Source organism: Anabrus simplex, chromosome 4, assembly GCF_040414725.1.
Source record: "Anabrus simplex isolate iqAnaSimp1 chromosome 4, ASM4041472v1, whole genome shotgun sequence".
Taxonomy (NCBI): Eukaryota; Metazoa; Arthropoda; class Insecta; order Orthoptera; family Tettigoniidae; genus Anabrus; species Anabrus simplex.
The window spans coordinates 277,659,654-277,685,646 of NC_090268.1; the positions used below are offsets into that span (position 1 = coordinate 277,659,654).

Genomic DNA, 25,993 nt, shown 5'->3' on the forward strand with positions numbered 1-25,993 from the left:
GTGTGGTTGGAATATAATAGAAGAAGACACTGCAATATATTTTAGCAGTAAATTAGAACATTATTTTTATTTGTAGCTAAAGCTGAGTATAAAAATTACTGAGCTCCGTTAGTTTGTAAGCCCACAGCATGGCCCATAACTTTACAGTCTCATTTTATATAATTCACAAGGAACATGATAGTAAATACAATACTTTCTGTAAGTGTGTCTCTAGTTCTACGTCGAGCCTCATTAGAAGCCAATGTGAATAGTTTACGGAGGAGGAGACCGGCTACTCAAACCTGAGCAGTAGAGTAATGTGTTAGTGTAGGTTAACAAGTTAGTTCTTCAGCTGATGGACGCAACTGTGATATGATATTCATTCAACTTTACACTGACTTTTTAATCAATAACTAAAGAAAAATTCAGTCATCTCTAGAAAGAAATATTGCTTGATTTGTCTATTTCGTTGTGCAGGGCCACTGTGTCTGCCTCTTACCCGGAGGAACAGAGTTCGATTTCCGGCTACTTCAAAGATTTTTAATCCGCTACTGAAAGCTGAAACGGGATTCACTCAAACTCGTTAATGCAATTGAGGAGCTGTCTAATGAGAAAGGCAGTGGCTCTGCAAGAGAAAGAGAGACAAAAATTAACATAGGCCATTATTCACCCTGTCCTATAATAAAAACCAAATCTCAGGTTAATACTCAAAACGTGAAGACAGGAATATAATTTATATAGGTCTAAATAATATATTTAATTTATTTCCACATTTTATGGAAATTACTTCTGTTTTCGACTGAATACTGCATACTCATCCTCAGCCGTATTGCTTGGCTTTCACGACCTGGAACGTTCACTATAGTGTTAGTAATACATATTATCACGTTAATATGAAAATAAAAGCAGATAGCAACGGATAGGTTCCTTTGTTGTCTGCCTCTCAACTCATCTTCCCTTTAACACGAATCACAAAATGAGTAGCTATGATCGTAATTGTCCGTAACCTTTATTTAAATACCAAATTTCATGAAATTCCACACAGCTCTTGAACAGAGAAACATTAAATAGAACAGGACATTATCACTTACCTTGTTCTATATACAAACTAAGAATCCAGGTCAATATTGAAAAAGTACTGCGAGAACGATAATTGCCGATATAGATATATATCTATATGAACTAAGACCTTCGAAGCGGTGCTTTTACTCCCCTTAAGCTGGAGTATAGGAGGCGCACGCATGGCTGTTGACCTTGCACGTGTTCGACCTGGCAAGCATCAGTCGCCGGTCTGAATCTCGGCTGTTAACATGGTGAGACTGTTATCATTGCAACATCGCAATTTTCGTATGTAAAAGGTCTGGTTTCTTAATGGTCGAGTGAACAGTCATAAATCTCGCAATTAGTGTGCAGAAAATCCTAATGGTGTTTATGAAGTCCCTCATTATGATAGGAAAATTTATGTTTGGTGTGCTGTTAGGGCAAGAAGAAGAATTCTGCCTATTTTTTCGAGACAACACTAAATGCAGAGAGGCATCAAGATGACATCTTGACGCCGTACTTCCATCAGTTAACGGAAGAAGAATCATCGCTTGTATGGTTTCAAAAAGATTCAGCCCCTGCTCATTCAACAAAAGATTCCTTTCTTACAATCTTGCAGAGAGAGTGATCAGTGCTTCCCCTTCATTCTCCAGATTTAACAGTGTGCGATTTTTATTTGTGGGGTAAACTGAAAGAAGAAGTGTATCGAACAAATCCTCACACATTGCAGGAACTGAAAGAAAACATTACGGATGAAACCAGAAATATTACAGTGGCAAAACTCACTCGCGTCGGCCAGAATATGGTTACCAGATACAGTGCAGGAAGGACGACACTTCCAGCATAAGCATAAGGTAAGATTTCGTATAAAATTGTATACACGCTTAAAGCAGGGCGGTCGCACACGACGTAAGTTCGGCTGAGGCAGCTGCCATAGCGCAGAGTACAACCAGCATGCGCTCGGTCTTAGTTTATATGAGAGACCCTGTATACTGAGCCGTATCCTGACGGCCCATAAGAGATAATCAGATTTATATTTGCCATATCAAATACTTTTATTTAAATAAATTTCAGTCAGGCATGGTAAAAGTAATAGATTACAGGCGAGTTGAGACCGGAAGTCCACGGAGACAAAGTCGCTGAATATTGCGCGATGCTTCCCTGAGACCGTGGGAAAGGCTTAGCGTTACCAGAAGTTAGCACATCTCAGCACGTGTAGAAGACTTTGACCAAGAGGAACATTCAGCCAAGTAGAACGCGTGGGTGAGGCCAATATGAAGTCGGGATCGCGCGGAATTAAAATCCCAGGTTGACCAACATGGATGTCTGCATGAAAAAGACATCCCTATAGAGGAATTAGTTCTGTTAGTTGACGGATTTCCACAGGTCGGAAACTGTAAAATAATAAGGAATGCACTATAGATATAATCCGAGTCATTTTCATGCTTTCAGGAGTATGTTTTATGTTAATTTCAGTAAATACAAAGTCATTGTGAATCACGAGCACGCTGATTGGTTGATTCTTTAAACATGCGGGAATCCCATAGCTACAACGGCGTTAGCCAAGCTTCGTAAGCGTCCCAAGGTGGGAGCGTCACTCTGATTGTGGGAGCCGCCGTGGTGTGAACGTCGGTCTATACCGCTCTGATACTTGTGCGCGAATGTTGCCACGTGGATAGACATATTACAGTGTATGGTTTTTTCGATCGAGAAACATTGCTTTTAGTTGTGAAGATTGCTGAATTAACTGGTGCAGTACTAAATTGCTGATTTCATTATGACGAAAAGTTTTACTCCAAAGTAACAGACGGTAATATCAGCCGCAGACTGGTGAGTGAGGAAGAGACGCTCAGCTGTATTGCATTTTCGTGTCGGTCGCGTATCGCGAAGGACTTTCGTACCAAACCGCGAACCGCTCTAACTAAATATGTAAAACCCTATATGTGTGATATTAATTTTACGTGTGTTTGTTCTGACAGATTAATGTTGACTTAGTTCACAGCTAACAAGGGTTTATATCGGTACGTGCAAATCAAGCGGCGAAGAGGCATTTACCTGAAGTCTTCTGTGTTGTAGTATACAGGAACTTTCTTCAAGAAGATGGCACCGCCCATAGAAGAAAGAAGATTGTTTCCATGTGTTAAACCTGTGGTGAATATGGAGTAACAGAATACCAGGGCAAGGATGTGAGCCGTTGCCAATGTCCTGGGAGTTGTCAAAGATAAGACGCATGTTTTTTAAAATTTGATGGCATGTTATATGAATTATGTTTAAATACTAGTGAAGTTTAGTGTAGGGATTTTTCTTTAGCGTAATTTTTGCCGGACGGCATGTGTTTATTTTACATTTGTGGTGCTGCAGATATGGTTAGGAGGGGAATGCATGATTTCTAGATTTTTATTTTACTTTACGATTAGTAAGATGGGATATTGAGAGAGTTGTTAGGATCCATTTTGTTTTTGTGTCATTATGCATGTTAATTAGCTTAGAATTATTCCGATATTCTTGTATGTTAGAGATAGGAGGATTTGATTGACAAGATCATCCACTTTCCGAGTTAAACACTTGCTGCGTTGAGAATAAATTCAATTTTTATTTTCATTTAGGAAGTCAGTAACAGTTAGATTGCATGACGCATGTTATTTCAGGAGGTGTAACACGCGGGGAGATATATCGCAACGTTGAATGAGAAAGGAGTCTCCCAATGTGGGTTGGAAACTGTTTCGTACAATGATTTGAGTAGGAATCGAACCTGTATTTATAATGAGAAAGGCTGAAGGGGTTGTTAGAAAGATAAGAGGATTTAATGCATGCTGATTTATGAAGTTCATTATGCAGGCCGATTGCATACCTGATGATGTGATGAGAGCTATGTGCAGTAAGTATAGCCCTGCAATTGTATTCTGAGAGAATATTGAGAATCAGAATTGACGGGTAATTAATGTCAGGCCAGTGAGTCTGATGTGTTAAATTAATACAGCATGCTAGCAAGATGTAAATTTCCGAGCAGTTGAGGAAATACAAGCTCGCCTTACAGGTTTACTTATCAGCCGTGGTTACATAGACAGTGTGAAATGAGATGTCATTTTCGTAATACAATCTTGTCGAACAGCAACCAAGCCCTCAGTGCAGTATTTAGTTCTAACATTTCTTTTCAGCCCACAGCACAGCAGAAAATATGTAACAGATGAACGCGCTTTTGGGTGAGCAAATGCAGCAGAGAAACGCAATGTTGCCCATTGCTTTCCACATGTTTAATAAAGTATAATATGTTTTCTCTTACAAGATGGTGTTTTGTGTTATTTTATGTTGTTTTGATATGTTGTCTTGTTGTTTAACGGGGACCAGCCTGAGTGTTGAGTGAATGTTGGTGGTCAATCTAGATCCTTTTGGTGAACCGCGTTTCACGTCGAGTCAGTGTAGTATGTAAGATTTCCCTTTCCTAATCCGATGTAAATATTTGAGATACGTTAATTATTTTGTGATTGTTGTAAATATAGCGTAGGGAAATGCCACTGGTATTTTTCATAATCCATATCATGTCCCATTGCGTCTTAATTTTCTTTTTATGTTAACGTTTGCGACAACTCTCCGGAATTTAAATCTGTATCATTGTGATACTTAAGATCGTGTTACTCCATACGAATCAAATAGGTATAAGTATACGTATATGAATACTATTATGAACATGAACTTTGGGCAATCGTGAGAAGTCATTTGAAGTTCACAAGTATTTAATTTTGTGTTTGAACTTTCATTTTTCATTTCATTATTTGAGTAATTAACGTTTTGATGTCCTTTTCAGTTTCATTTCTTTGACAATTTTATAATTATTTTATTATTTGGATTTCATTTATGTTACTTTGATTCGGGGTTATTTTATGAATAAACACATCCTACCCCATATTAATGATTCTCATTCGTCTTAATCCGTAATTTCCTGTCATATACTTATAATTAGATGATAAACTTCGACTTTTAGACTTGCTCATCGACAACCAACCCACCTCTCTGCCCAAACCTGAGTTAGTCGGATGTTTAAACAGGAATGGAGGCATAGTCCTAGAGGGTTAGTACCCCTGGGTACGGTAAAGTACTTTAGATTATTTTCGCTTTTATTTTGGAGATAACCTCTGGATTAATCCAGTAAGTGATGAAATTCGTCTTTTTATTCTTTGTTTCTCTGAAGACATTTTTGTTACTGGTTTAACGTCGCACTAACACATCGAAGGTTTTCGGCGACGCAAGGATGCATAAGGGCTAGGATTGGAAAGGAAGCGGCCGTGGCCTTAATTAAGGCAAAGCACCAGCATTCGAGGATTCGAACCCACCATCTCCCGAATGCAAGCTCACAGTTAATTGACCCTAACCGCACGGCCAACTCGCTCATTCATTGTTGTTAGTTATGTGGCATATATATACATGTTCTTTCTTTCCTAGTAACAGTTACAAAACAGTAAAATGAAGCGCTTTGTAACAGGAAGTAAGTTGTAAGAGTGAATTGCTGAGTTATGAATGGGAGGCTAACTAGGGGTTATCCACGCTACAGACAAGGATAACGAGACTTCACGCTAACGGAATTACCTACCACAAGGCACTCTACGCCTGTAATTAACACCGTCCTTCGCTGGTCAAGAGCCAGTGTGAACATCACCTCAGGTTTCCAGCAACAAGAAAACCAATTATACACTGCTATGTTAATTCCATGCGGGGTTTGTAAAGGAGATCAGAATATAATTTGAACTTTTTAGTTACGGTTTTCTGAGAAAACATATCAATGCGTGCTTTTCGTGGACTCAGTGTTCGTATACCTACTTGTTACGAATAATGCGATTCAAGATCGGCTTCGTGCCATCGTTAGTTAGGCACGCACTTGATATGCTCGAGGCTGCTGGATCGACTCTCGGGAGATTCCATCGTCAGTGGATTGCCAATGGCACTTCAAAGAGCCATTTTACGACAACATTCCAGCACTCCACCTTCTTTCAAAACCCATAGCAGTTAAAAGAAGGAGCCTCAAATTTATTATGATTCAAAAATGTAACTGTACTGGATTTCAGTGGAATTTTCCACTAATAGAAGATAAATTTCCACGCAAAATTAAGATATTAATCCAGTTCTTCTTCATTCTAAATAATGATGATAATAATGGCGTGTCCCCGAGCCAGAGGAATTAACCAATAAAAATTGAAATCTACAGGTTCATCGAGAATCGAACCCACGACCCATTCGATCAACGGCCAGTAAGGAGACGGAAATAAATAAATAAATAAATAAATAAATAAATAAATAAATAAATAAATAAATAAATAAATAAATAAATAATAGGCTGGGTGCCAAGCTGAATCCGGTGATACTTGGAGACGCTAAAGTGCCGGAATGTTGTCCCGAAGGAGTTCATTTACGTGATATTAAATCTATCGACGTATTTGAGCACCTCCCAGTTTGTTACAGAAGAAATCAAAATCATCTTCCTTTATTTCATAACACCCTATGACACGTATCATCTACACCCAATATGCCAACAACCAGTGGTTCTACTGTTGAACTTTGTGTAATTACCCTGAATGTGCCTTTTCCCCATCTCTTCTCAGTCCTGGGTGGAATGTGGGGTAGTACCTGATTTCCTAACCTACATTCTAGTCGCAGTATTAAATAAACAGAAAGCAAGCTTATTGTTTTACGGAGGTCCTATTTGGTTGATGTATGTATGTTCAGTCTTCAGCCCTAAGGCTGGTTCTGCCATCAAATGTCATAGATGGCCTAGGCATCACTGAAGAGGCGTACTAGGGAAATAAGGAGTGAGGTAGCTTCCCGTTGCTTATAGCCTAGAAATTATAGCCGTAGCACCTTCAATTTTACGTGGAATTCGAACCTGAGGTATAAGACCTTTCATTTTAACAGTTCCCTATGTATTGGCCGGTATTCGAACCGCAGCCGCCTTGGTAAGAAGCCAGTGACGATATCAGACAAGCAAGTAGTTACGCCAACAACTAATAACACAGGTGTCACATACACTTGTTTGAAATCCCGACGATAAAGATCTCCCAGGTATATACCTATATTTTTTTTTTTACAACTTGCTTTACATCGCACCGACACAGATAGGTTTTTTGGCGACGATGGGATAGGAAAGGGCTAGGAGTGGGAAGGAAGTGGCCGTGGCCTTAATTAAGGTACAGCACCAGGATTTGCCTGGTGTGGAAATGGGAAACTATGGAATACAATTTTCAGGGCTACCGATCGTGGGGTTCGTACCCACTATCTCCCGGATGCAAGCTCAGAGCTGCGCGCCCCTAACCGCACGGCCAACTCGCCCGGCACCTAAATGAATTGGCAGAAGAAGAAGGAGAAGAAGGATCTTCTGAAGATCATAGTTTAATTTCAAACAACCTGTACCAGAGTCTTCTTATTCGGTGGTCTAGTGTGTTCCCATAGGATGAACAGCGCTTCAGGTAATAAATCATACCAACCGTATAATTAGGTCAGTGGTACTCAATGAACGTTACTTAAGATACGAAACATTTCTGATAACAATACTGGTTACAAAAATAGCCCATTAATTTCTATCACATCTCTCGGTCAGCTAGCCCATAATTTTTTTACACAACCCTGAAAATACATGTGTGGTAAGTTATAGCCTATTGTTCGATCAGAATTAGAACGGACATTGTTACAAATGATTTATCCATCGTTATTAAATTCATATGGCGGGCGCCGTCTGGTAATTTAGTATCACTCCAAGTTCTCCAGATTAGTAAACGAGATATTGCTTGCTGGGCTCAAGGTATAGACCTAATGAATGAGACGTGAGATTTCGGTCAGTGTACGGGAAGTTGCTGTGCGTTAAGCACACAAAAATTTACTCTGGTTTTAGTATGAGGGATATTATAAACTGATTCAAATGCTCGTATTCTCGGGGCTGATAAAATCAACCTGGCAAAGCACGCCTACGAACTTGATGGGGTGAAAGTTCCTTTTGGGGATCAGTGTAAGTATCTAGGTATTAATATAAGGAAAGATCTTCATTGGGGTAATCATATAAATGGGAATGTAAATAAAAGGTACAGATCTGTGCACATGGTTATGGGGGTATTTAGGGGTTGTAGTAAGGATGTAAATGAAAGGGCATATAAGTCTCTGATAAGACCCCAACTAGAGTATGGTTCCAGTGTATGGGACCCTCACCAGGATTACTTTATTCAAGAACTGGAAACAATCCAAAGAAAAGTAGCTCGATTTGTTCTGGGTGATTTCCGCAAAAAAAAAGAGTAGCGTTATAAAAATGTTGCAAAGTTTGGGGTTGGAAGAATTGCGAGAAAGAAGACGAGCTGCTCGACTAAGTGGTATGTTCCGAGCTGTCAGTGGAGAGATGGCGTGGAATGACAATAGTAGACGAACAAGTTTGAGTGGCGTCTTTAAGTGTAAAAAAGATCACAATATGAAGATAAAGTTGGAATTCAAGAGGACAAATTGGGGCAAATATTCATTTATAGGAAGGAGAAGAGAGCAATACATTTCTAATTTCTTTGAAATTATTTAAAAAAATGCTAGGAGAACAACAGATAGGGAATCTGCCACCTGGGCGACTGCCCTAAATACAGATCTTTCTTTTTTTTCTTGGCTATTGCTTTACGTCGCACTGACACAGATAGGTCTTATGGCGACGATGGGAGAGGAAATGCCTAGGAATTGGAAGGAAGCGGCCGTGGCCTTAATTAAGGTACAGCCCCGGCATTTGCCTGGTGTGAAAATGAGAAACCACGGAAAACCATCTTCAGGGCTGCCGACAGTGAGGCTCGAACCCACTATCTCCCGATTACTGGATACTGGCCGCACTGCAGCGACTGCAGCTATCGAGCTCGGTAAAATGAAGATCAGTATTGATTGATTGATACTGTGGAGACCCTCAAAACTTCACCCTCCCTCCCGAGTGGCATATTTCCTTCTGTCTTGTCAGGAAGTAAGAAGAGGGAAGAATTTCCCGAACGTCCGGGCTTTGAACAACGTATTAAATGTATTGTTCATAAAGGGTCCATTCGTCTAACGTTTGGAAAATTGTCAAGAAGCGGCATGGAGTAGTGACTTATCTCGAAGATGCGTGCTTGCTCAGTCATCTTTCTGTCATTCGAACGGGCCAGGAATGGAATGAAGCCCCATCGAGCGGCGAGGATAGGAACTGTGCCGGCTGCCGATGTCTGTCGCATTCCTCTGAGGCAATGATTAATGACTACCAGATGAAATGTTATTGGATAGTGGATAGTGTTGCTGAAATGAAAGATGAGGGGGGGAAACCGGAGTACTCGGAGGAAAACCTGTCTCACCTCCACGTTGTCCAGCACATATCTCACATGGAGTTACCGGGATTTCAGCCACGGAACCCAGCGGTGAGAGGCCGGCGCGCTGCCGCTTGAACTACGGAGGCTCTGTTCTTCAGAGAGCGAAGAGAAATTATTTCATTTTTTGATTGATTAATGCTTTATTCTGCTTGCTGTCATTTCTTTATGGATACAGTATTTTTTTCATCCATCTCATGGCGCAGGCTAGAGCAAAGTGTAGCTTCCACCGAAGTCTCAGTCTCATCCATGGCTGTGACAATATGGAAGCTGCTGGGATATGGGTGGTGCTGAGTATTGGCATTCGGAGCACAACCAGTGCGTGTGAGTGTTATGAAAGATGTTGCTCATAGGGTTAGTCGTGCTACAATAGCACTTTCTAGTTCAGTGAGGAAAGCAATGGCAAACTACCTCACTCCTTTTCTTGCCTACTACGCCTCATCTTGGCGCCACTATCGGTTGTTGTGGTTTTCGTATATCTGCATAGCATTTGGTGGTGTTATCTGAGGATCCAACCAGCTTATAGGTTGGACGACCTGACAGACAGACAGACAGACAGACAGACAGACAGACAGACAGTAATTTATTCTGAAAAGATGTAGAGAAGATGGACCTGTACATACAGGGTGTATCTCAATTCATATTACACATTTTGAGGTATTTTAGGGGGAACTGAGTGAATAACATTTTAAATAAAAACCCATATTTTGTAACATGTATCTTCCGTGTCTGCTACGCCAATCAGTGAGTACGTCGTTGTTGTTGAATTGTGTTTGTGTCCACTTACAAGAACGGTTCGAGTGGTGACCACCTACTACGATACAAACATTGTATATGCGTATCCTGTACCGGCACACTCGTTCACAAACACGTGATAGTTGCACATCCGCCACTGACATAACTCGCGGCAGCAGATCTTCCTCTGACTCCACCGAGGACTCATAAATCTAACTCTTCTTGTAAGCTCATGTAAGTGGATTCAGAAGCAGCCCAACAATAACCTACGTACACCACTCCGCTCACTGACGTAGCAGACGCGGGACTTATAAACGTGTGCTGGTGTTTTACTTGTAGCGGAGAAACGGTACGTTTCTGGACAGTGTTCTATTTAAAATGATATCTACTTGGTCGCCCTAAAAGTCCTCAAAGTGTGTGTTAGGAATTTAGATACATTCCGTATAACCAGACTGCATATTAAGTTTACTAACATTATTAATAGGAACATCCCTATGCATACAAATAATAATAGGAACCAAACTTGAGGCTGCAAAAATGCGGTTTTGGAGGAGAATTATAAAGACAATTTGAATGGATAAAAAGCAAATGACCCTGTTTTACAAAAACGTAAGGGAGGATCGATGTTTATTAAATACGATAATGAAGAGGAGAAAAAAGTTTTTTGGACACATACTGAGAAATGACTCTCATCTCCGAGCAATCACCGAAGGTAAAGTACTGGGAAAGTGACCCAGAGAACGACCGAGGAGGTCATACAACAGGAACTGGCATGTGGTTCATATAGCAACATGGAAAGCTTAGCAGAAAATCGTCACATGTGGCTACAGCGACAAGGCATTGCCCTTAGTAAATGTTGATGGTGATGTGGATAAGTAGCTAAGAGCATGGACTGTATAGTCCCCCACACCAAAAAAAAAAAAAAAAAAAAAAAAAAAAAAAAAAAAAAAAAAAAAAAAAAAACACAGTCTCTCAGATTGCTGTCGTCTGTAAACTGTCTATAGCCGAACGACTAGGAGGCCGGGAAATAGTCCATTCCAGTCTAGTAGTTGCTTTCTTTTTCTTTTTCCTAGTGGGTTAGTGTCTCACAAACACATGGCAGGTTTTAGGCGACGTAAAGATGAGAAAGGGTTAGGGCTGGAAGGGAAGTGGCCATAGCCTTAATTAAGGTACAGTCCCAACATCTGCCTGGTCTGAAAATGGGAAAACACGGAAAATCATATTCTGGGCTGCCGACGGTGGAATTCGAACCCACTATATCCCGAATGCAATCTCACGGCGACCCTAACCGCACGGCCAACTCGCTCAGTAGTTCCTTTCATTGTCTCTGGACTAAGATAAAGTCTTGCCCTGTCTTGGAGAAACAAAATACCGTTAATGATTTTTGCAGGTCGAACGTTATGAATGTGAGATTTCAAATTCTGCTCATAGTCTACAAAGGAGCTGTCCACCAATGATGCACGACAGAACTTGCTCTCACTCTTTGTGTAACCTTCCAGGATTGCTTCCGACTTAAAAAGCTTCTTCAAACAAAGCCTACCAAAAGCATACGCCATACAAAAATCGGAAAACTAGATCCTAAAATGGTTTCAGGTTTGAAAGTCGAATAATGTAAGGCATGGTTGAAAATTATACAGGATTTCGTTGGATTTCCTTAAGAAAAAGAGAACATGAAATTTGACCAGTAGCCCTGAAATTAAAAATAGTGCGTATAAATTATTCCTCACAATATTACATTTCGAAATCTTATATTCGGTCTGTTGGGCTGTATTTTCCTGAGACCTGGACATTAACCAAGAGCGACATTAAGAGGCTAGAAGCCTTTGAGATGTGGTCTTGGCGTCGGCTAAAACGGATAAGTTCGGTGGAGAACCTGACCAACACTGAGGTATTGAACATTTTCCAAGAAAATGGACAGCAGTTGTGTCAGATTAGGAAGAGACAACTTTCTTGGATGGGACATAGGCTTCGACATAGGAATGTGTTGATGGAATTTTTGAAAGGTGAAATACCTGGGAAACGCCCTCGTGGAAGAACAAGAAAGACATTCATGATGACATTTCTTATGAACTCAGGATGCAGGAGCTATAGGTCCACAGACGTAAAACGTACTGCACGGGGTCGACCCAGTTGAAGACTCATCGCAGGAGCAAACCATTCATTAGACTGAATTGCTCAAGGAAGAAATTCCATTCATTAATAGATCGCTTTAGCATGGTAGGGTAGTGTTTATGACCCTGCGTGTAATTTTAAATTTTCTGCAAGTTGAGCGAAAAGAGAGGGCATCGTACCCTGTGTCCACTAGTAGACCGATCACTCCAATGTACGATAGTATTGTCTATGGTATTACTACAATACTGTCTTATCTTTTCAAAAACTTGTTTTTAGAAAGTTGAATCATACAGTACTCTCTATTCGATGTGATTCTTCCAAACGCAGTTGTATAGCCTGTTATGAGGGATATTGTGTTCCGATTCAGAGAACAGATATATCTCAGCATCAGTAGAAGTTGACTTAAATCGTAGGAAGATAAACGTCTGATAGATGGATGAAGATTTAACACCTCACACCCATGTGCTTGGGAGTAAACTGAGAAGGAGCCATCAATCACCACCTGTTCAATAGTATTACCCTGTATCACATCCCATTGAATAGAGAGCATAGCTAAATAAATAAGAAAATTAATGATATATGTATATATCCCGAGTGAAGATAAAAGTCAGTATTGCCAACAGTGCTGATAGCGCAATAATTTACAACCAGACCGGCTCGAATCCGGTTCCGTGGAACGCATTGATTATATGTTATTTATGAGCTGCAATTAACTTTATGTGAACGATTGGTGTTTTTATAAACACTTTATTTACAGCGAACTGTGATATATTTTAACTGTCGAAAGTTGTAAGGCACTGCAATGGACCTTGAGAAATCTAACTTAAAACTATTTTGGCAAGATAAAGGAGAAACTACTTAAGATACAGGTTGATGTCAAGATATTTGCACAGTCTATGTTCTTCTTCGAAAGGATGAAAGGACGAAGGATAGGAATCTCTACGGCTCACAACTTGAAAAACATCTGTGTCAAAGTAGAAACACAGGAATTTCCTCTCCCATGAACCTACTACGCTGGCGTAGCAGGGGGAGAGGTGATACTCCCACGTAGAGCGTCCCAGGTGGCGGATAGGGGTGTCCTAACCGGCTTGCCCGGCGGACTTGAGCGAAATAAAATAGCTCTCGCGGACCAAACACAGAACCCCTTGTCGGTGGGGGACTCAGACGAAGAATACACCCGCGGTATCCCATGCCTGTCGTAAAAGGCGACTATACTTGTGCTTAGTACTGTACCCGCTCAAAGCCTGAGTCCCAACCAGCATTTATCTCACGGAGTGTTACGGTCCGAATCTATCGCAACTAATAAACAATAAAAAATTATATTTTGAGATATAAGATCTCAAACTAAATGTAAGGGCGCCATCCAATCAGTACTACATGGTTGAACGGGACACTCTAATCTTTAACTTTAGGGCTCATCATCAAACATACAAATTATATATATATACATCAGATCAAAGGAAAATTATGAAGGCTCCGTCCTAGGAATGGGGACGGATATTTAAACGGTCACCAAGGGTTTACTATTCTACAAGAACAAGAACCTGGAACTGTTTCCTTGCAAATGCTAAAGAAGCATTTTATTTAAGTAAACAAAATAATTTTTACACACAACCAAAATCTGTTGACCCTTGATTTGCCGGTAATTTGGCAAATTATTCCTGAAAAATGATTACATAATATTTATGACTTTTGACCACCCTTCCATTTGGGTGGTGGAACCGTTGATATCTGAAGGTATCAGGTTTACCTTCGTTAACACCATGACCATATTTGGTCGTGGACCAATTACCTGTTGGCTAAGTGGGCGCGATCACATGGACTATGTTATCGCCTCCACTTTGATTGAGATGAGACCAACCCGGGAAACTACAAACTCTCCCCGGGTTCCTAACCAAGATATTCTAATCGTTAGTTGAAGGAAACGACAAAGGGACACTAACCTAATGGTCCAGATGTAGGGATTTGCCTTCATTTTACAACTATTAACTTATTATTCACAACACTTGACATTATTACGTTAATTCGCCAGCTGACTTCCCTAGTATCATTCATCATCAGCATCCGAAATAATAAAATAAAATAAAAATATTAAAAATTATTATTATTATTATTATTATTATTATTATTATTATTATTATTATTATTATTATTATTATTATCAACATTATTATTAATAGTGAAAATCGTGATTATCGTCACCCGTAATCATCCTCGCTATAATACTTCAACTTCTCGCTCTTATTCTCATAAAAAAAAGTAGCTTCCTTTTTTATTCTTCTTCTCCTTCTTCAAATATTCTCGTTATTATTATTTTTTTTTTGATTCGTTGTGCCCAGCTGTGGAGCGCGTTTGAACTTATTTTGCACAATGTTTCTTCTTCTTTTCTTCCCAATATCTCTTCATTTTTTCACTGTGTTCCTTTCTGCGTGTTTCTGTCCGGCCTGTATTTTTTCTTGTTGGTTTCTCTGCAAATTTATGTTTGTTTACTAAGCTTCTAAATTTCATTCTATCTTGAATGGTTTCGTCCTCAATACCCATTTCTTGTAGATCTTCATGAATTTCTGCTAACCAATTGTTGCGGATTTTCAGGGTTAGAGCTAGATTTAGAATTTTCTTAGCCAGCCTGTTGTTATCCATTCTGTGTAGGTGTCCGTAGAATTTTAGTCGTCTCTTTCTGATGGTATCTGTGATTTTTTCTGTGAATTGAAAAATTTCGTGTGGTTTCTTTTTCATCCAAATTCCATTTTCGAACTTTGGTCCTAGGATTTTTCTGAGAATTTTCCTCTCTTGTTTCTCAATGCTTTTCATTTGTGACCTGCCGCCAATGATCAGTGTTTCAGATGCATAAAGTGCCTCTGGTTTGATGACTGTATTGTAGTGTCGTAATTTTGCATTTTTTGATATACATCTTTTGTTGTATCTGTTCCATGTGATTTTGTAAGCCCTTTGCAGTTTAGCAGTTCTTTCTTTGTTAGCTTCCTGATTTAACCCTGCTGGCTGAATAATTTCACCTAGATATTTGAATTTGTCTACTTGGGAAATTATTCCACAGTTGGTGATTAATGGTTGATTGTCGAATCTTGACTTAGTTCCTTCCATAAACTGCGTCTTTTCAAATGAAATTTGAAGTCCGGTTTATTATTATTATTATTATTATTATTATTATTAGTTAAAAATCTCAAATTTTTCATTTCAACTCCCAACATCATCATTATGTCCAAAATATAAAAAATTAAATTCTTCTTCTTCAAAAAAAAGTAGCTTCCTTTTTTTTAAAAAATATTATGATTATTAAAGTGGTTTGAAAATTTCAATATTTTCAATTCAATTCCCACCATCATTATTGTTTTCATAAATAAAATTAAAAAATTCTTCTTCTTCAAATATTTATTATTATTATTATTATTATTATTATTATTATTAATTTAAAAAAAATTAATTTCCCTTGTTACACGGTAGTCTACTCTTAATATGTTTAACGCATAACCCCTTTTTCAATTCCGATTTATTTTGGCACTAATCAATCCAGATATGATTTACTTGGATTATTATTATTATTATTATTATTATTATTATTATTATTATTATTATTTCGAGAATTTTTATGTTTATGCCCCATCTTTATAATTTAGTCACATACGTTCTCTCCCAAACAGAAATCACCAAGATCCGAATTCACATCGGTCGGGACATAATAGTGTTCGAACCCGCAACCTTATTTTCGTACTGTCGTTAATTCATGGAGACCATATGCTCCTAAGACAATTCTCAAATCCCATAACACCTCGCAGTTGGGCAAATACCTCCAATCTCTGCAAGTGTTAAATTATTCCTTCCTTTTACATTTTGAAGTCCATTTATCCATCGGAACTCTTCAAAAACATTTTCACTAATTAACCCTCGGTGTGTGGACTCTATTCTGCCACTCAATACACCGGTATAGAAATACAACCTCTATGTAGGCCTTAAGATCCATCTATTTCTTCATCAACATCAGTACAATTCACTTTCATTTCGGGCCGGATTTCTGTCCCACAAAACTCCAAATCTCAACTTTTGGCTCAAATCACTCTGGGCTTCAAACATAGCGTGACCATATTATCAAAATGCCTATCTCGTTTCTACCAAAATTATTTATGATTATTATGGAGTCCAAAAACGTTAAATCAACAATTAGTGTTAAAATCGGATTCAATGCCCAAATTAAATATTCATGCCACATATTATCTCCACATTTAAATTACTCTGATTTGCAATCATTCTATCCAACTAGGCCCGAGCCTTTATTCTCAAAGATTATTATTAAACACGCCTTTACACATTACCCAATATTAATGTAACTACTTCGACACTTGTACAGATTATTATTATTATTATTTTGTCCACTGGCGAACTTCGCGATATTTACAAACAAATCAATGAATGGACTTCATTCCGTCCCACAACAATTTATATCACTTGGCAACCCTATCTCTGGATTATCTTAACAACAGGCCTTAATATCTATAAAAGTTCCGATACTGGAAAAACACTTTGGAAGCACTTCTAAATGAATATTAACATTATCTTTACGTGAAACGTGCTCCATATCATATCAAATAACTCAAGCACTTGAATGAACAACTCAACCCTACTATACTCTATTTAATAATCAAAATTATGATGAGTGCTCGATCTAATCATGTACATATTAATTTGTCCCTTTGTCTATCTTTGAATTTATACGAGCCGGAAACGGCTCTTTTCACAATCAAGTTACCATGATAAAATAATGTGATTTCCTCCCCCTAACGAAAGCAATCTACAAATATTTGAAAAGGTTACTCATCTCTGCCATTGTAGTCTGCTAAAACCGGACATGGAGCCTAGCCCCTCCGGTTTTTAGCACTGCATTCCACTGGTATTCATGCTAGCTTGAAGAATTAATCCTTGACCCTTTTCAACTTTACACATTTTGAATAAAAACAAATAAAATAACTGTTGCACTTTGGAATAATTTCCACCCTAAATTCTACTCACAAATTTTACACTCTCGGCCTTGAATCTAGCCCACTTAATGTAGATGTACATTCTTCATTCCTTTCCCGGACACTAGGAACATGGGATACCTCGGCATCTCCTTTACAACGGCCCGTGCGCGCACTTGAATTTCCCGTCTCACGTTCGTGTAGCTGATCAGGTATCAGTTTAGAATCGACTGTTTACTAGGTGACATAAACACTCGTGACCGTTCTCACGTAACGCACTTCCTAATCTGTTGGTAGAATCTCACACTCCGTAAGTTATACTTTACTGAGTTCTGTCTATTTGAAACACTTCATACTAGTATATTGCTCAAGACTGTAATATTACCTACATCACGTCATGAATCACTGTACTATGTAACAATATAATACTTCGAACCCTACTCCACGAGTAAGTACACACACGCACCCCTGGCGTAATCACGGCTCAAACAAAATATCAGAAGTTGTCACGCACCCCAGGCGTGGTATCCGCTCGAACGCTTTGTCAAAAGTAGTTTTCAGTCCTTGTCCACGACCTCATATTTATACTTGTATCCCCTCTCTCCCGAGTTCAGAGGAGGTCATCTTAGGACGCGCAGTTCCGACACCCTCATACGACTATTTGCGCCTTTGCCAGTGGCTTAAATATGATATCCAATGATGTAATTATGTTCTCAAATGCTCTATACCAATTCTCAACTATTATCGTTCGCTGGTAATGGATATATTTGCGAATTTAGCTGCCGTATCCCGGCCTGGGATTTCGCGCTCTATTGTGGCGTCCTATGCCTCCAGCCAATCAACGAATAGCGTCCATGAATTCTCAGAATTACACCATGCAATCTCCCGCAATTATTAACTTTTTATAAGTTTTATAATATATTAAGGCTCCTAAATTCCACCTTATTCTGAATTGATAACTCACTCCCTTCTATCAGTTTAATCCGCGGAGGTAGCCTCTCTAGTGATTCTTACAATACGAAGTTGTCGCCTTGCTTTGGTCAAGTGAATTTTTCCATTGGTCCACCTAAACCACGTGACCGGGAAGGCTCATATTTTTTTCTTCTAGTGCTAACCCTGCGTTCAACTCCCGCTAGTACATGGAGATACCCCTACGTCATTTCTCAGAAATTTGCACCCAGCTCTCTGCGCTGTCGCCACTACCTATTCTGCTCGGGGCTATGAAAACTTTCCGCAACTTGTCAACAACTCGTGCCTTTCTCTTTCCCCCTTCGTCACAATTTCTGAGAATTCTAATTCTGCCGTTCATTGTGTTTGTTAATCTCAGCGGAGACAATAGTCTGTGCATGTTTCACCATACCATCTCGGCCTGGCCTGCTCTTACTCTGTGTACAGTAAGATATTCTTTATTCTGAAAATGAAATATATATTCCTCAATAATTCATCATAACTGCATGACGCTTATCACACCCCCACCAGGGCGCAGTACCATGGTGTGAGGAACATCATGGGTCGACGTTACTACAGTTAGTATCACCATGTAAGGAACGCCATGGATCTACGATACCAATGAGTAGTGCCTTTATGTGAGGAATACCAAGGTTCTGTGGGTAGTAGTGTCTATGATCGTGTGTATTCCACCGAAGCGGGGGAGCGGGCATTCGGCTGCGTGAACGAATGTCCATGTGCCGTAACGCTGTGCTGGAATATGTCGGTTTCCCTGGGTTCAGAATGTATCTGCACTACCTGTGAGTAGTACTACTTTACGAGAAACACCATGGATGTACGTTGGCTGTGATAAGTACCACTATGTGCGAAAACCATGGGTGTGCATTACCTGAGAGTAGTTCCATTATGTGAAGAATTCCATGGGTGAGGGACACCACGGGAATACTGGCGTCCGTGATTAATCCCACTATGTGCGGAGCACAATGGGTCTGCATTGCTTGTGAACAGTACCCTTATATGCGAAACACCATGGGTTAGTGTTACCTATGAGTAACGCTACTGTGTGCGACACACGATAGTTCTACATTTCCTGTGATTCGTACCACCATTAGAGCAACGCCACGAATTTACGTTACCTGTGATTAGTACCACTATAGGAAAAAACATGGTCCTACCTTCCAGTGATTAGTACCATTATGAGGGGTTGGCGACCTGGATGTTGGACCCCTTTAGATAATAAGGCACCATCACAGTAATTCAGGCTTTGTGAATTCGATCCACTGATTGTTTTTGTTTCACTATCACTTTTTTCATCATCATTCGTCTTAGATTCTAGTCATTGGATGAATTTTGAAGTTTTAATTTTCGTTTCGTTCACCTCTTACCAATAGGGGGCGATGACCTAGCTGTTAAGCCCCGATAAACAATCATCATCATCATCAATTTCCTCTCACAAGTGTCTGGCCATTAAGTTTCATTTTTCATCTCCAGGCCCTTAGTTAACTCTCCCTTTCTTTAATTCCGACTTCCTTTAGGAGGTGTGATGGTAATTGCGATATCATAGAACACTTTCCTCCATGATTCCCTGTCACTGAATTGGCTTATGTTCTTCCAAATGTGCCTACTTCCTCGTAGTTAACTACTACACCATTATTTTCCGACCTTCTTATAGTATTCTTTTTGAATGGTTAAGTCTCCTTCATTTCATTATTATTATTATTATTATTATTATTATTATTATTATTATTATTATTATTATTATTATTAGACCCCTCTTATTCTTGTTTCGTAGAGGTCCACTAAGGATCACGATATTCAACTATTGCGTTTGGGGCGGGTTTTGATGTTTGTCCAGTAATTGCGCCTCCTCTGGCTGTATTGTACTTCTCTCTCCTTTGTCCAGAGGGTACCTGTATTCCTTCTTGGTGGTTTGTCCTGGAACCTCTTTTGTTTAAGTATTAAACCGTATTAGTATCGTGTGTTAGTAACACCCGTTCAATTGCTGTAGATTTTGAAAGATACCGGACTTCTGGAATTTTGTACAGGAAATGGATGCTCTAACATGCCATTAAATATCAACCAACGTCAACGGGATTAAACAGAAATTATACACCTGCATTTGAAGCGAAACACATGTTGAAAAACGCGACGTGTTGTGGCCAGGATTCGGACCACTACTACCTTGATGAGAAGTCAGTAACGATGTTACTCAGCCATCAAGTCCCTTCTGAATTTAAACAGTACCATTGCTTTTACAATGTTATTAACGACGGACCAAACTTACCAAACTTACCAAACTTACAGATGTTGCTTTTACAGTTGCATTACATACGCCTTTGGATAACTGATTTTGAAACCGTATTTGTTAAGAGTTGATTAGTATGCTTATTCTTTCTAGTAAATCAAAATGTAATAACAGCAAGGCAACACAATCAGCTATTTTAGGTTGTACCTGAAAATATATGAATACGTTCCCAACTCTTGCCCTCAGTAAAGTTGCTTTTCTAGTGAATCAAAGCTTAATAATAAGGCTACGTAGTCAGCTATTTGAGGTTCCACTTGAAAATATATGAAGACATAGCCAATTCTTGCACGTAGTAAAGCAGCTTTTCTCGTACCAACACAGAGTTATTAGTTCCATGAAATAATTGCATTTTATTACATGGTGAGACATTTTAGCCGACTTAACGCTCTCTGTACAAGTTCAGTATCCTATAGTACTGATGATACTGCCTGCTAAAATTGATCATCATGAATGCCACATATACCAAAAATTGTATAGCTGAGACTTTAAAAATAGGGTAGAGATCCCCAACAAGTCAAGCCCTTTAATTGTACCATATGTATATATCTCGTTTGACATAATGTTAGCATACATCACAGATGTTTGAATGGTACTCCAGCAAGTCAAAGCCCTTTAATTGTTCCATATGGATATATCTTAACATTAGTATTACAATAGAATAAGGCATTCTTGTTTAATTAATTTTTAATAATGTTTTATTATGTACAATCGCTATTAAGCTGGTCCATCAATAGCTGATGATGACCTATTTACAGGTCGAAACCGGTACTGTTTCTTAATGTAAATAATTCTAAACACTTTGTAAAATAAAGTATTGATTAGGTGGAAAACTCATCCTTCATACTTGTGAGTTCAAATTATCAATACGGATCATGAAGCTGATAGATTATGGTTCACACAACTTATGTTGAGCTAAGTGCTATACGTTACAAGGAAGGAACAGCTGTCTTAGGAGATGTACCATCCCAAAATTTGCCCGAGATTCTACATGAGAAAACATGCAATATCACACTTAAAAGACAGTAATTAATTAATTTTTATCTGTCTTACGTCCCACTAACTACGTTTATAGTTTTCGGAGACGCAGAGGTGCCGGAATTTAGTTCCGCAGGAGTTCTCTTATGTGCCAGCAAATCTACCGACACGAGTCTGACGTATTTTAGCACCCTCAAATACCACCTGCCAAGTTGGGTTCAGAAGGCCAGCACCTTAAAAGGTAGTAATCGATGGGTTTTGAACCAACGAATCCAATGATCAGCGCAGAAAACACTCAGCTGCCGAAGTAGCGATCGTACAAGATCAGTTAGAATTCTACAGTATGGTCCAATTTTTATTTACCATGGGTTGTACAGAAATAAGATGCTATGATAACTTAATTTCTCGTTCAAAGCAATAAATAAAAATGTGGTATGTAAACCTATGATTATAAAAGCAAACAAGTGCTTTAATTTATGAACAGAGAGAGGGAGCGAGGGAAATAAAACACGTGAGACAGATTGTGAATGAAAAAATTAAAACATACTTCGTTATTACGGTGTCTCATGCAACTCATTCCCACTGATATCTCACTGCGTGTTTTTGGCTTTTCCTTAGCCATATATTATCCTGAAAAGGTTAAAATTCATAGAATGGTCAGTATCTGTTCTTACGATCAGTCTGCACGTTAGCAGGCAACATTTCAAATCTACGCAATCATCTCTTTCCTCGTGTACTTACTAAAGGTGAACTACCTTCAGAAATGGGTGGCATTCCATTATCTGTTGCCTTCTCTAACGACATAATGTATGGGGTAGAAAATATATCAACTACTGTAGGCCTATATGTAGCGTTCATGAGAGTTCGTGATAACTGTTGCAATTTAAAAAGTCTAAAATATTTCTGATGACTGGTTACGTTACGTTGTAAGCACGACTCCTAGTAGTACAGAAGCTTTAGAAGATGGATTTACGTTTTAACGATAAATTTTGAATACCGGTGGTTTCGGGAATGAAATCTTCGCCTGAATACTCGTAGGATGTGAAAAAAAAGCAATTTAGCCTTAAAGTTGTGGTTAAAATCCCAAATAAGCTTCAACGACCCGAGAAAATGTACCCAGCTTTCGGCAATTATCATTATTATTATTATTATTATTATTATTATTATTATTATTATTATTATTATTATTATTATTAATATTATTATTATACGAATTCATCTTCATTATAGACTGTTATGCCTTTTAACGGTCACTCTGCAAGCCTTTGTGAATTTACCAAACGCCTCGACAATCCTCTATTTGTAACTAGCTCTGTGCCTCGTTTAGTTCCTCACCTCTTACCTTCAAATCATTAGAAACCAAGCTTAATCATCGTCGTCATCGTGTCCGTCTATTTCTTCTACCCTACATGACCGAGAGTATTTTTCTCTTAGATAACGCATCCTCCTCCATTCGCCTCACCTGACCCCCGCCAGCGAAGCCGGTTTATGCGTACCGCTTCATCCATCGCGTTAATTCCTAATAGCTTCTATCTTTTCATTCCGAGTACCCTCAAGCCATTGTTTCTACCAGTTTGTACTAGCAATCATTCTCACTACACTCATATCTATTACTTCTAACTTATGAATAAGATACCCTCAGTCTACTAAGGTTTCACTCTCGTACAGCAAAAGTAGGGCGGTGTAACGATAGTTCGGTCCGGGAGGTGATTGCATTCTTACATATTTGTAATACTGTTGATCGCTTCTGCGAACTCACTGCATTAGCTTTGTTGCGTCTTGTTTCAATCCTGGGAAAATACATATCTTCAAGACTTATGATCCACCTGTTCCAGTTTTGTATTCGTCACCTGACATTTAATTATTTTCGCTTTATTCCCTACTGATTTTTACCTGGACCTGAGGGCTGGTTCGAGGTCCACTCAACCTACGTGATTAGAATTAAGGAGCTATCTGACGGTGAGATAGCGGCCCCGGTCTAGAAAGCCAAGAGTAACGGCCAAGAGGATTCGTCATGCTGGCCACATGACACCTTGCAATCTGCAGGCCTTCGGGCTGAGCAGCGGTCGCTTGGTAGACCAAGGCCCTTCAAGGGCTGTAGTACCATGGGGTTTGGTTTGATTTGGTTTGGTCCCTACTAACATCGCTCTAGTCTTCGAAATACTACTTTCCACATCATACTCACAGCACCTATTTTCAAGTTCCAGGATTGCAGACTTTCAGCACAATCTGCCATTAAGACCAAGTCGTCGGCAAAAGTCAAACTGTTTTCTATATTTCTACCAACTGCCCCGAGCAAATGTCCTTTGCCTTCGTTGTAGGTTTTCAAATATCACTATTTATTGGAGATTCCGTAGCTATTGTTGACGTTTCAGTCTTAAATTCATTGACTGGTTTAATCCTGAGCTAACTTCGTCATCTCTACGAAACTATTGCATCCTATATTCAGAGCCCTGCACGGTAGCGGATATACGCGGATTTCCGCAAAGTAAGTGTCTTGGCGGATGCAAACTCTATGGCAGTGCGGATAATTTTGCTGATAATTTCTAAATAATGTTTTTTGATCTTCACTCAGGTATATTATAGAAATCTCGACAAGTCAGTCTTTCATAAATTTCATGCACTTATTTTTGCTTGTTGTGAGGCGACCCTTAACATTGGTATGGGAGAACAGTGATGTAAAAAGGGCCTTGAGTCCATAAAGCCGTGAATCTGAGCCGAGCCTAACTAGCTCCTGTCTGCAGTTAGTGAAAGGTAGGAACAATTCCAATAGAGAACCACTCAATATGTCGGTAATTGTCACAAGAGAAAATTCATCATAAGCCTGTGACTGTAGGGAGTCTGGAGCCTACTGTATAATATTAACAGATCTATCTTTTTTTAAACCTTGGGTGTAATATAGTTAAACAGTTATCCGCGGATAACCATTCACGGATGCGGATAACATTTTGTAGGCATATATATAGTTCATTCTGTTTAATAAGTTTATATTTTAGTCGTCTAATTTTATTTCCGGCATTTCCCTTTGCACATAGCAGGCCTGAATATCACGAGATATATCCTAGGAGTCTATCTGCTCTTCTGGTCAAATTTCTCCGAACCCCCTGTGGGCGAGGGACGCGGACAAAGAATACACCCACGATATCCCCTGCCTGTCGTGAAAGGTGAAGAAAAGGGGCCCGAGGGGCTCTCAAATAGAGAGCGTGGGTTGGCGACCACGGGGAACTTATCTGAGTCCTGGCATTGCTTCCACTTACTTGTGCCAGGCCCCTCACTTTCATTCATCCTGTTCGACCTCCCATGGTCAACTCTTGTTCTTTTGCGACCCCGATGGTATTACAGCATTCGAAGCCTAGGGAGTCTTTCATTTTCACGCCCTTCGTGGCCCTTGCCTTTCTTCGCCCGTTACTTCATTTTTCGATGTGACGGATCCATTCTGTTTTCTTTTTATCTCTGTCTAACCACTATGGTTAGATATAAAATACACCCACGGTATCACCTGCCTGTCGCAAGAGGCGACTAAAAGGGGCGACCAAGCGACGATTGAATCAGAACCATGAAACTACTTGTGATTAGTACCATCACGCGGGAAACACTATGGGCTGCCTTTACTTGCGAGTAGTACCACTATGTTAGGTACTCAATAGTTTTGTGATTAGTAGCAATAGTGGGTGGCTCACTATGGGTTTACAGTACCCGTGATTAGTACCGCTATATGCGGAACACCACGGCCTTACGTTGCCTGTGATTAGTAGCATTGTGTTCGACTCGTTGGCTGAATGGTCAGCGTACTGGCCTTCGGTTCAGAGGGTCCCGGGTTCGATTCCCGGCCGGGACGGGGATTTTAACCTTCAATGGTTAATTCCATTGGCCCGGGGGCTGGGTGTTTGTGCTGTCCCCAACATCCCTGCAACTCACACACCACACGTAACACTATACTCCACCACAGTAACACACATGGCAGATGCCGCCCAACCTCATCGGAGGGCCTGCCTTACAAGGGCTGCAATCGGCTATAAATAGCCACATGAAATTATTATAGTATCATTGTGAGAAACATCATGGGTCTGCGTTGCCTGTGATTACTATCCACTACGTGCTGCTTATTTTAAATTCATATTTATCCTTTCATTCTTCATCATCACGTTTTAAATTCTATTGTGGATGAATTTTAGGCTTTTAAATTGTCATTGCATTTCGTCTCATTTCGTACCATCAGGGTCCGCTGATCTAGATGTTTCGCCCCTTTAAACAACATTCATCATCATCATCATCATCATCATCGTCGTCATCAAATTTCTCCCAACCATTCTCCTCTCATGAATATGATTTGTAAACGAATATATCCCCCTCATTTTTGGCTTCTCTTTCTTTTTACTCCTGATATTATCCAAGTTTAGTTTCCATACTCTGTCACAATCCTACAGAATTCTTCAAAATTTATCTTTTTAACACCAGTTTCTAGTCCATGGTTGATATGAGTGAATTTCTTAACCTAACATATATCTCCCTTGCTTCATAATTTGCAGACGTGAGAAGATTTTAAAGTTTCAATAAGTATGCTTCAAAACCAAACCAAACCCCATGGCACT

The 25,993-nt window shown here is 39.5% G+C and overlaps 1 protein-coding gene across 1 annotated transcript in view; it reads right to left on the reverse strand.

The window, feature by feature from the left end:
- Wnt2 (Wnt oncogene analog 2) overlaps positions 1-25,993 on the reverse strand; it is a 1,072,327-nt gene that overhangs the window by 401,852 nt on the left and 644,482 nt on the right. The window lies entirely within an intron of this gene.